Genomic DNA, 13,893 nt, shown 5'->3' with positions numbered 1-13,893 from the left:
ATGGAGAGATCGGACACACCCACATCTGCTAGGAGGATCTACTGGAGAGATTTGTATCACCAATTGGCAGGAGGCAACAATCCGCAGATACACGGCAACAGCTGCAATATGAGTATCTGAATGCTATGATTATGCATGTATGCATTATACCTAAAAAATGTATGATGAATGCTGACAAACAGACATGCTCAACACACAGGCCCAGACATCAAACATCCGGCACCACTCTTCCAGGGGGAAAACCAAAGTCACCAGAGAGCCAAGAAAACCCACTGGAGACTGGGATATCAGGGAACAATCATCATCCTACAGGGGAGGAAGGCCACCAGAGGCTTCCGGAGGGATCTTCAGTCACAACCGAAGAACAGAGTTCAATATATAGGCAGACACACCACAACAACTCGTGCTGGAGATCAGAGATACCAGGAAGCAACCAGATCTCTGATGAGGATAGATAGGCATTGATAAAGCTCATCATGCCAACAACTCCGCTGGGGATCTATCCGAGAAAATGACGGAGTACTGGGATGTCAATCCACCAAATACCGAATCTTTGCAGAAAAGCACCCGTGCCAGGGAGAGAAGAAGATTGTTCTGCTGGAGAGACGAAAGTTGAAGTCTTCATTACACCTTCTGCTCGGGAACTGTCCCATAAAAGTGTTCCAACAGCAACCTTGCTGAGGATGCCCCACGATAGAGCTAACAGGGACCTGGAGGAAGCATGTTGCACTGCCGGGGACATGAAGATGAACCACTTCAACCAACACTGCACTGAACACCCTCGCTGAGGAGGGACCACAAAAGGTTCTACAGGAAAAAGATACAGTTATGCTCGAGATACGAACAAATGTCTTACCTGTTGATAATCATACCACCCTTGGGAGAGCACTGCGGGTCTCCTAAGTATCCTTCCATCATTATGAATGTTCACTTTGTTTAAGAACACTTTTGTGAAAAATTTGTTTATTTTGAAAACAATGATACTTTATCAATTAAAAACATGCAAAACATTCGTTGAGTTGAAACAAATAAGAGTGCAAATAATTGGATAAAAGCTCAAATTGATGTGACGGAATGGTAGTCTGCAAAGGGCGAGACTCCATAGATCTGTACAAGTTTGAAATCGGTGATGTATATTGGAAGAGGGCTACATTGAACATAATTACCTTTTCTCTACCAATTCGAATTTCGATGTATTCAAAGCTTCAGCTGACGACGAATCGAGAATCCCTGACGGACGACAGATGTATAACACAGTCTTGTCAAGATGCAGTTACTTGCCAAATCCCTAATTTTTGCCTAGATTGCCCCAGTGTGAGGTGCTCAATCTAGCGGGATGCAAATTCTTTTTTCAATGTCTCTAACTTTTGCCTGGATCGCCCTTTCGGGTTTTCGATCCACCGAGACGCTCCTTTTTGCCTAAGTCGCCCTTTGGGGTGTTCGACTTAGCGAGCTTTTGTTCTTTTTTTTGTAGGCGAAGTATTTCTTGACTGCGTCTGGATTCACAGGACGAGTGAACTTCTCCATCCATTGTTGTAAGTTTCAAAGCATCGCCTGAAAAGGCTTTCTTGACAACATGTGGAAATTCATAGCTTAGGGTTCACTTGCCCTTGGAATCGGGTACGAAAGACAAGACTTTCTTGAGCACGAGGTCATCTTTTCGGAACACACGAGGCTTGACCTTCTTGTCGAATGCTTCCTTCACTCTCTACTGATATAACTGACCATGACACACGGCAGTTAATCTCTTCTTTTCAATCGGATTCAGTTGGTCATAGTGACGCTGAATCCATTCAGCATCAGTCAACTTGGGACTTCGAGGGTGCTATTTTCTTTTGTTTCTTTCTTTCTTTGTTCTCTTTTGATTTTGCTTTTGATTTCTTTTGATTTCTTTTGATTTTTTTTTATTTTGCACCCTCCTCTTTTTTTGTTTTGTTTTTTTTTAATGCCCCAGTTGGCTGTTCTGCTAATTCTCGAGATGCAGCTGAGTGATCTTCTCTTGCTCAAGAAGTCGGGAAATCTCGTCAGGAATCCCTTCAACATCCTCTTCTTCTGCTTTGAATACAGGGAATTCAAAGTTGGGAGATGACGTCTGATCATTATGTTCAATGGGTTTGAGAATCAACCTGCATAATGATTTTGAATATAAAAGCTTTTTGGAAATCAAACAAGACAATCGTTAGGCAGATGAAAAGATTGCTTTTATTCTTGTTTTTTAGGGTTTTTTGTGATCACCGATTTCATGCAAAAAGCGAAAAGGGAAAACAATTGGAAAAACAAATGTTTAACATGCATTTATTTGAATGAAAATATCATTGCACAAAATATTGCCAACAATGTCATCACTTCTCCTTTTGGCATGGGAGAAGGGTTTTTTAACAAAGTGATTATTACTCTGACTTATGAACAACTGTAGGAACGCCCACAGTGACCCAATTGTGATAGATCCCACCAGGGATGACAAATGTCAGAATCTCTTACATCAGTAGCTTCTGCTTTTGAACAACCCTCTTTGTTGAAGACCTCAGAAGAAAAGCCAACGCCAGCTCGGGACTAGTTATCTTTCAAGCTTGATTAACACGGGGACCTAGGTCTTCAAAGCTCAGAATACCTGACCTCACAAGGTCTTGAACTTTCATCTTCAACTGAAAGCAACTATCCACATCATGACCAGGAGCACCCGAATGGTACACACAATGCTGCTCAGGCCTATACCACCACCGAGGGTTGACGGGTACAGCCGGCGGGTCTCTGGGAGTAATCAAGTTCCGCTCTATCAAAGAGGGATACAACTCTGCGTAGGACATAGGGATCGAATCAAAAATGATCTTTTTCCGCTCATTACTTGTACCAGCTTGATTATCATTGGGAGGCTGGTACGCCTGCTGTTGAGGACGATGTTGCTGATATTGATATTGCTGAGTTGGTCTTCTCTTCTATTGTTGAGTTTGAGTGGCCGGAATAGTCACAGCGGCAGCTTGACGATACTGTCCTCTGTTCACATTCCTCCGGCGGTGTACAACATTTGTTTCACCCTCTCCCCTTCTGGGTGCCCCAGAGGATAGCTTCTTAGAACTTGAAGAGCTTGAAGAGCCATGATCTTGTATCTTTCCTGCTTTGATAAGGCTCTCAGTCCTTTCTCCACAGACAACAACATCAGAAAAGCTACTGAACGGGCAACTTCCCATGCGGTCCATGAACATACCTTGCAAGGTTCCAATGTACATGTCAGTCAGCTCTCTCTCCAGCATAGGAGGTTGCACTCTAGCGGCTAGCTCACGCCACCTCTGGGCGTACTCTTTGAAGCTCTCACCAGTTTTCTGACACAAGCTCTGCAATTGGGTTCGGTTCGGCGCCATATCCATGTTGTGCTTATACTGCCTCAGAAAGGCTTCACCCAGATCTTTCCAGCTTCTGATTGATTCTTTTTTCAGGTCCATGTACCAGTCCAAGGATGCCCCAGATAGACTATCTTGGAAAAAGTACATCCACATCTTTTCGTCGTCAGTGTAAGCAGAGATCTTCCTGAAGTAAGCCTGCACATGGGTGCGAGGACCAGAGGTACCGTTGTACTTGTCAAAAGTGGGTGCTTTGAATTTGTGGGGAATTCTCAGACCTTCCACCAGCCCCAAATTAGTTACATCAAATCCGAGGGAGTTTTGGCATTCCATCGCACAGATCTTCTCAGCCAGGGCATCAACCTTACGATCCCTATCCTCAACTCTGACCACCTCATCATCTTCACTCAGCAGTGTGAACATGTCCTCTTGTCTATCAACAATCGGAGCAGGATGACGAATAGGAGCCCGGGTAGCTCTGGCATTGACCTCTGCAGCAAGAGGTTGTCCATTAATCCTTATTCCTCTGAGTTCATCTCCGACGGCATAGTCATGAACGGGAGCAGCAGCAACATTCTCAGGCACAGGAATACCAGCAGGTGAACCACGGTTAGACGCCTGAATAACCGTCTCTTGTCTCTGAACCAGGGCTCGAAGCTCTTCCTGACCTTGAGCAACCCCTTGCATCATTGACATAAACTGGGCCATGTTCGCCCTCATCTCAGCCAATTCAGTCTGAACCTGATCCATACTTCTTTGTTGATTGAGTCTGGTAGAATACCGGTGCAGTCTTCGATCAGCTATCCCGCCTGACACAGGAACCAGAGTGAGAAGTCCGAACCAGAACACCTGTTATGCAACATGATATGAGTATGATGCTAATGCATATGATGCACATGAAATGTTCATTTCTCAGACATTCAAAGAGTCTGACTCATCTTCGAAAGATGGCAATCTGCAGCAACACAACACAGGAAGCACAACATACAAGAGCAATGAGTACCGAGTGAAACCAACAATCTCTTCTATAAATGAGCACCCGGATCTGTCAATGAACAGACTCTGGAATGTACCTGAGAAATGATATGCATGCAGAGATTAGTTTTTTCTTTTCTTTTCTTTTTTTTCTATTCTTTTTTTTTATTGCGTTTCTTTTGAAAATAAACATGCTATGATGCAGATGATGCAGACAAGACTGGCAGGCTGTGCGTCTCGGAACACAGGATCGAAGCTTCGGCTCGAACTCGGAACCACAATTCATCTGAAACCCAAAGTCATCTGATAAACTGTCATCTGAACCCAATCTGAGGAAACCGAGTCACCAACAGGACCACAAGTCACCAACCGGTCACCAACTGTACCTGTTAAAATGATCATTCCCTCCCCACTCACGGGTGTCATCTAGGCCAGGGTAAAGTCGAGAGAAACGCAGGATAAACAACCCTTTCAAGAATATCATCCTGTGCACACCCGATGTATGCACCGATAATACCCCATCAGAGTCTGAACTCACTACTCCAAATAAGGGAAAAGAGGGCGCTTATTTTGGTCTATAACAGCGCTTTTAAGCGCCCTCTAATCTGGCGCTGGCATAGGTAAAGACGGTGCTTTGTTTTCCTGGAGAAAGCGCTGTCTAAAGTGGCCACATTATAGTGCGCTTTTAGAAAAAAGCGCCCTCTGGAGTGGTCCATAAAGGGACACCTTCGAGGGCGCTTTCTGGAAAAAGCGCCCTCTAAAGTTGTCAATGTAAAGTGTTTAGAGGGCGCTTTCTGGAAAAAGCGCCCTCTAAAGTTGTCAATGTAAAGTGTTTAGAGGGCGCTTTCAGGAAAAAGCGCCCTCTAAAGTTGTCAATGTAAAGTGTTTAGAGGGCGCTTTCAGGAAAAAGCGCCCTCTAAAGTTGTCAATGTAAAGTGTCTAGAGGGCGCTTTCAGGAAAAAGCGCCCTCTAAAGTTGTCAATGTAAAGTGTTTAGAGGGCGCTTTCTGGACAAAGCGCCCTCTAAAGTGTTAGTTATTTTAAAAAAAAATTGTTTGAAAAACAGTGGATATATATTTTATTGGTAACCTGTTCGCATGCTGCAAAAGTGTAAAATTCATATTGATTTCATCCTTTAATCCAATGTTATACACCATTAATCCATTGATATATACAACATGAATCCATTTATATACAACATTAATCCTCCATATATACAACATTAATATATGATTCTTTGATCAACAATATACAACAACATATTCATGATTTAGTAAAAGTACAACAACAATATACAACATATATATAACAACAGCATACAACAACAACATTCCATACATATATGTACAACAATATACAGCCTAGCTATATGATTCTTTGATCAACAATGAATTGACACAATTCATCCTTCATTTCATCCAAATGAGCTCTTGAGTAAGATTTGTATTCCTCAAAGTACTACAATTAAGAGAATAAAACATAGCAACCAACACCCAGTGACCACTATATCCAAAAGCTGTCTAGTAGTTCTAACCAATACTAAACAAAATAACGCCCATCCACCCATGGTGGCAAACATGTTCTGTATATCCAAAAGCTGTCTAGTAGTTCTATCGCACATCCATACAAAATAAGGCTCAACCAAAAAAACAGATGGCAAATCATATCATTACGTGTAGCACAAGTTATTGGTCAAACTCTGTAGCTGGTCTGCAGTGAATTTATTTTCATCATACAGCACATGATAATGCGTTGGTCGACTAGTCCCCTGCAAAAAGAACACGTCCAAATGCAAATAACACAGAACTGTCAAAAGGCGATTGAGCAACAAATAGTAAACAATGGCATAAAGTTAAATGACATAGCTAATATTACCTGAATTCCTGCATGGCTGTTAAGGTAAAAATCAAATTCCCTAGGGTGACAAATGCTGGTGTCTACCACGGTTCCTTTGACAATTTAGAACAACAAAATCAGCAAAAAGTGATAAATTCAAATGATAATATATACCAGTTGCGTTGAGAAATATATTGAAAAAACCTGGCATAATATTTCCACTTCTATCGGTCTCTTTGGGGTTGACAGGAAAGAGACGGGTGTGATGTCTCTTTTGGACCACTACAAAAGTAACTTTAGGTAGATACCCATCCTCTATTGAGACACAAGCCTGATGAAAAAAAATTAAAAATTAAACACAGAGAATTTAGTGGTGTATTTTATGAACGACAAAGCAACAAGAAATCAACTTTGAGAAGTCCTAAATTCTGCCTACAATACAGGGCTGCAAAGTTGATGCAACAAAAAATATATAACAATATATGGTAAGTACCTGTATCTCCGACCATATTTTTTCTTTGCCAACCTTCAAGTCCGGACTTCTCCAATTATCACATGTAATCGGAATATGTTGTCGAACAAGGAAACCAATGTAACTTGCCAACATTGAACCGTTAGGCTCAATTAGTTGGTCTTCAGCACTCCAATGTACTTCAAATTTTACACCCTTGTCTCTTGCACGAATGATTGACTTCATAACAGTCAATCATCGTTTGATTTCTTTTTCAACATCAATAGCATGAACCTAAAATATCATAAAATTAGTTAGGTGATGTATAAGGGATACTTTCAAGATAGAATTGAATTGACTTCATAACAGTCAATCCCCTTATATTTTTGGTCCCTTATCTTTTGAAGATAGAATTGGTATTTGTTTAGATGGACATGTTCCATTGTCGTAGAGGGATACTTTCAAATATCCAGCATCATCATCTACGCGAATGAGGCGTGACGACAATGGAGCATCTCCATCTAAACAAATATCAATTGATAATTTCGAGTATCCCTTGCCCCTTGCACGAATGATTGACTTCATAATAGTCATTTTACCTGTAAAAAAGAAAACAATTAAAATCAGATGACAAATGTAAAAACAATTAAAATCATAAAAGTCATTTTACCTGGAATAAAGAAAACAATTAAAATCATTTGACCTGTACCTTTTTCACTAAGTTCTCTTTCTTTTCTTGGTTGGAATATGTTCTATATGTCTCTTAACAACCCGGACAGTTGGATTGATCCAAATACCCTCATTATGATCATTTCTAATATATGAATCATATGATATAATATTCTCATCTTGATCATTTCTGGTAAACGATTCAATCTCAACATCAATATCACCTTGATCTCCAGTGTTTTCATCAATTACTTTGTTGGAAAAAAGAACTATAGACCATTTCGTACTTTTCGAATCATTGACATAGAACACTTGTCTAGCTTGAGAGGCTAGAATAAAAGACTCATCTTTGTATCCCACCCTATTAAGATCCACTTGCAAAAATCCTGACTTATCCATTCGAATGCCGTTATTATTTTCAACCCACTTGCAACCAAATATAGGAATCTGAAACTTCTCATAATCAAACACCCAAATGCGCTCGATAACACCAAAATACGACAGATTTGCAAATTGGGGTTTAAGTCCTTCACACTTGATATGTGCATTGCTTCAGCTACCACGGTGACACCACTATTCTGCATAGTACTTTTATCATCTTGTTCTTTGGTATAAAATGTGTATCCATTAATCGCGTATGCGCTATAAGAAAAAACATGGAAACTTGGACCATATGCTAAGCATCTCAACCTTTCTGTTATTGAAGCGGGATCTGAATAATACTTTGAATAAATATGATCCTTAAACCAAGGTATAAAACATCGATTGTGCTCTCGTACTATCCAATTTCCATTTCTATTGGGATTCAAACCTCGGAGAACATCCTTGTGAATTTCAACATACGGCTCAACCTCATTCTCATTGTGCAGAACATACAAATGCACTTGATCCCGTTCGACCCTTGATACTGCCACGATTTTATTTCCAATTAGATTTTTTCCTTCTTTCTTTTCGACAAGCTGAGACTTGGGGAGTCCGATTGACTGAACATTAGACAAATATTCAGTACAAAACTCAATCGCTTCTTCAACAATGTATCTTTCAACCATACAACCTTCTGGTCGACTTCGGTTCTTCACGTACCCTTTTAATATTTTCATATAACGTTCAATAGGGTACATCCATCTCATATAAGTTGGTCCACACAATTGTGTCTCTTTCACAAGATGAACAACTAAATGTACCATTATGTCAAAAAATGATGGAGGAAAAAACATTTCAAGCTCACACAAAGTAATAACGATTTCTTTTTGCAACATTGGTAAGATCACAGGATTGATCACCTTACTGCAAATTGACTTGAAGAAAGAACACAACTTAGTTATAGAGCTTCTTACTTTTTCTGGAAGAATAGAACGTATACCTATTGGGAGAAAATGTTCCATTATAACATGGCAATCATGGGTCTTTAAACTCTTTAACTTGAGGTCTTTCATAGACACAAGTCTTCTAATACCTGAAGAGTACCCTTCTGGAACTTTAACTTCACTTAGAAACTTACACAATGTTTTTTTCTCCTTTCTAGATAGAGTATAAGCAGCAGGCGGTAGATATGTTCGTTTTCCTTTCTTCAAGGGTCCTAATTCAGTTCTTATTCCCATCGCTATCAAGTCCTTTCTTGCCTTAAGGCCATCCTTAGACTTTCCTTGTATATTGAGTAACGTGCCAATAACACTTTCAAATACATTTTTTTCAATATGCATAACATCAAGAAAATGTCTCACATACAAGGACTTCCAATACGGCAATTCAAAAAAAACTGACCTCTTCTTCCACCCACTTTTGACAAGTGTGTGGGCAAAAGGCTTGCCAAACTGAGTATCCAAATCTTTCACCTTTTCAAAAATTTGATCACCCGTCAATATAGGTGGAGCTCTGCCTTGTTCTGTCTCTCCATTGAACGCCTTTCTCCATCCACGGTAGTGATGATTTGAATTTAAGAATCTCCGATGACCGAGAAAACATTCTTCTGACCAAACTCCAAGCGCTTCCAATCTGTTTTATCTTCACAAATAGGACACGCACATTGACCTTTTATGATATACCCTGATAGATTTCCGTATGCTGGAAAATCATTAATTGTGCCAAACAACATCACCCTCAAGTTGAAACTTTCTTTCCTATATCCATCATAAACCTCCACACCGGTCTCCCACAAAATCTTTAAATCTTCGATTAAGGGCTTCAAGTACACGTCTATGTCATTCCCTGGTTGTTTAGGTCCAGAAATCAACATAGACAACATCATGTACTTACGCTTCATACATAGCCATGGAGGTAGGTTATAAATCATAATAATCAGAGGCCATGTACTGTGTGAGATACTCTGGATACCATGTGGGTTCATTCCATCAGTAGATAATGCCAAGCGAAGGTTTCTTGATTCTTCTCCAAATTCAGGATAATCATTATCAATTTTCAACCACTGTGGTGAATCTGCCGGATGTCGATACTTTCCATCTATAATTCTTTCATTTGCATGCCAGGTCAAGTGTCTTGAATCGGTTTCACTACGAAACATGCGTCTAAATCTCGGAATAACAGGAAAATACCACAAGACTTTTGCTGGAGACAACTTGTTCTTAAATCGAGAGACACCGCATTTAGGACACTCATTTAACGATGCATACTCATTTCGAAACAAAACGCAATCGTTTGGACATGCATGTATCTTATCATAGCTCATGCCAATAGAGCACAACATCTTTTTGGTCTCATATGTTCGATTGGGAAGAACATTATCCTCAGGAAGCATATCTTTCAAAAGGGCTAATAACTCTGTGAAACTTTTATCCGACCATCCATTGCCCGCCTTTAAGTTGTACAACTTTAATACCGCAGACAATCTTGTGAATTTAGTGCAACCATCATACAAAGGTTTCTCTGCATCACTTACCAACCTCTCAAACATTTTGGGACAATCCTTAAGATCTCCTTCAAGTGCTTCTGCAATCTCTTCAACTCGATCACAATCGTATGTATCTGCGCCACTATAGTTTGAGGCATAGGTCGTACTATCCCCCGGTTCAACATTCTCGTTACTTTTCTCACCATGCAAATTCCAACATGTATAACTTCGATCAATTCCATGCCTCATTAGATGCGATGTCAACTGAACTGCGTCAACCCGTTTCCCATAACAACAACCCAAGCAAGGACATATCATTCTATTGGGGTCTTCGGCGTGCGCAACGGCAAACTTAACGAATTCTGATACCCCATTCTCGTACTCTCTCGACAATCGATTGGAAGACATCCATGTATTATCCATTACTAATTAGAATAAACAAAAAACAATTTCAGAAGAGAAACCAATTTCAGAAGATACTCTGTGCAGGGCATTCATGTCTCCATTTACTCTATCAAATAACATCCATACCTAAACTTCTTAAGTTACTAGCTACGCTATGTACTGGTTGGCTGTTAATGAAGAATTCAAACACATTCGGACCTAGGTTTCTAATGATACTGGTGTTGACACAAAATCGGACCTAGGTAATGTAGTCCCATTGCATGCGCTATCATGGTCACTAAAAACCAACCGTCAATTGCCTAATAAACCCAAACTATTTAAATGACTATGAATATTGAAACTTTACAGAACGAAAATAATGTATAATACATGGTCGTAGATCTAACAAAGCAATAGTGCAAGTAATAATGTATGCATCGTGTACCTTTGATTGGTAGAAGGAGGAAACGTCGTAGAGCTAACAGAGGTGGAAGGAGAACGCCTTAGAACCCTAACGCGAAAAAGAACGAAAATAAGTGAAATAACAAAACGCGCAGTATGTTATAATTTTAATGTTTACTAAAGGGGACCTTAGAGGGCGCTTGTGGAAAAAAAGCGCCCTCTAAAGGGGGCCTAAGAGGGCGCTTATAGAAGCGCTCTCTAAGGCTTTCCAGAAGCGCTTTATAAGCTGGAAATGCACATGGACTTATAACAGCGCTTTATTTAAAGCGCCCTCTAAGGGTAACCTTAGAGGGCGCTTTCTAAAAAGCGCCATGTACTGTTGTCCCTCTATCTCCTCCTTATTTTTTCGCTTCACCTTAGAGGGCGCTTTATTACAAAAGCGCCCTCTAAAGTGCGCTGTCTATTGCTCCTTATTTTTTCGCTTCACTTTAGAGAGCGCTTTTGTAATGAAGCGCCCTCTAAGATGCGCTGTCTATTCCAATTTTTGGCGTAGTGACTGCTCGTGATATCAATGTTCCGCTAAGTGACGCATACCACCCGCTTCCCATGAATCACTCTATTCCTAGGTTTCCTAGATTTCACTCATAGCCTGGGTATTGGGCCTTTTACCTCGAGTAACTCCCACCCCAAACAGAGAAGCACAACACAGCCAGCACAGATGAATATGAATGAATGCAAACATTAATGCACACATAAATGCAAACGGTAAATGAATGAATGCAATAAATAAAGCAGCAAACAGCAACCAAAACCCTAACCTAGAGAGCGCTAGGAGAGACTCTCTTAGGGAAGATGGACTAGCAAGAGGTCGACTTCTCTATTATCCCCAACAGAGTCGCCAGCTGTCGCATTACGCAAAAAACCGGCGGGAAACAAGAACAACAGAGCTGCCAACGTGCGTTATTTATCCCAAAAGAGGGAAAGGAAACGCTCAGAGTAAACCTGGAAAAGACATGGTCTCGCGACCAAAGAGAATAGGATCGGGAGTCGGTTATGCGAAGGGAAGGTATTAGCACCCCTACGCATCCGTCGTACTCGACGGGATCCACGCACAATATGAAGGAAAATGGTTGCTAAAACACTGCTCATAAACACACACACTGGCTGAAAGAGACACAAGAAAACAAACGAGACTGACTCGGCAGGATATCGCATCCTGGGCCTACTTAGTCTATCAAGCATAGACATCAGAGTCGAAGTAGTTCGGACTGTGGAAAACTGCTCGCTAGGACATCGCGTCCTATGCATACGTATCTCCTTGGACTAAGGAGAATCAGAGCATTCGTAGCTCGGCTCACGCACACAAAACACAACAGACAAAGGCAAACGTGGAATCCGAATGCCAATCGATGGACTTACATCAGACTCCGAACCAAAACACACCCACACTGAAAACCAGATGCCACTTGATGGACTTATACCGGACTCACAAGCACACAACAAGAGGATACGGAATGCCAATCGCTAGGCTTACATCCATCTCTTGACACACACAAAGACAAAACAAAACGGGCGCCCGGAGAGATCTGCTCATCTCCTGCCTACGTACCTCATCTGGTATGAGAATCAGGGCGACGTAGTTCCCCTACGGAGGGACACAGGACTAGCCTAACCAGATAACAGAGGGAGACACACCTAGGGAGACTAACTCGAGCCTAGATGTTATCATGCAAAATCATCCCTAAGTCAAGGTCTCTAGCTAACTTGCACAGGGAGCAAGCCTATCCTATTCAGCTCAAACAGCAAAGCAAACAATTACAAATAGCACACACTATATACACACAAGTGGGGCTCAAACAAAAGGTTAGGCTGCAAAAGCAAGCAATCTGTATCAGGGTGATGTTAGCTCTTAACCCTAACATTGAGAGTTAGGTTGAAGCTGATGAAAGGTGAGTGAAGATAAGACTTCACAGCTCTTATCCCTAGCCAGGGAGAGCTTCAGACAAAGAAGTGTGGGTCCAGAAAGTGGGAACCCTTCTACACTTAAGACACTGACTCAACTGTACAACTGTACAAGGATCTTGGGTTAATATCCCAATGCATCAACACCCTGGTGTGAGCAGAGGGATGACTCAACAAGAATAGCAGGAGATGGATTGCACATCTCTTATGTTCTGCCAATTGCCTTATGAAAAGGTCTTTTCCTGCTTGGGGACAAAAATAAACAAGCACAAACATTGCCTCTTAAGGAGGACTTCAGACAGGTGCCTTGCCAAGTAACAGGCCAGGTCTTCCAGACTACATGGAGAAGAGATCATTATACCTCAATGATCAAGCTAGCAAGAAAAGCAAAAGAAAATTCTCAAGATAACTATAGCAACTAAGGTACCTGAAATCAATCCAATATAATCAGTACTCAGCTCAATCAAAAAGCAAACAAACAATTACAAGTCCACAACACAGACAGATAACAAGCATCAGTGCACAAAGGTGCAAGCCATAAGGCACAAACTCAAGTTTCAAAACCTACAAAACAAACTCAAAGTTAGTCATAAACAATCAATAAGCCAACTCCAATTGGATACACATCATCAAGCATAAGCAATTGTGCTTTTAACCTGAAACAAAGCTCAAATGTGAGAGCACAAGCCACTAGTACAAGACTAGGGTCAAAATGAGATCAAAAATACAAAACAGAACATGAAACTTATCCAAAATCAAGATGAAACAATTAAGAATCAAATCCAAGTGGTTTCACATTCATATCATTCATCAATATCATTTCATGAACCAAAGAGCACAAAACATGCAATTTAGAACCTCAAAGGACCAAACAGAATGGCTCAACTCAAATCAATTCACAAACATTTCAATAAATCCTCAAAAAAATCATTATTAAACAGCATTCATAACATGACCTACATAACCAATTTCAGCTCATTTGGACCAAGGGAAGCAAGTCAATGAAATTTATCAAGTCAACACAAGTTC

Source organism: Lathyrus oleraceus, chromosome 3 (assembly GCF_024323335.1).
Source record: "Lathyrus oleraceus cultivar Zhongwan6 chromosome 3, CAAS_Psat_ZW6_1.0, whole genome shotgun sequence".
Lineage (NCBI taxonomy): Eukaryota > Viridiplantae > Streptophyta > Magnoliopsida > Fabales > Fabaceae > Lathyrus > Lathyrus oleraceus.
This window is presented reverse-complemented; position numbering follows the sequence as displayed.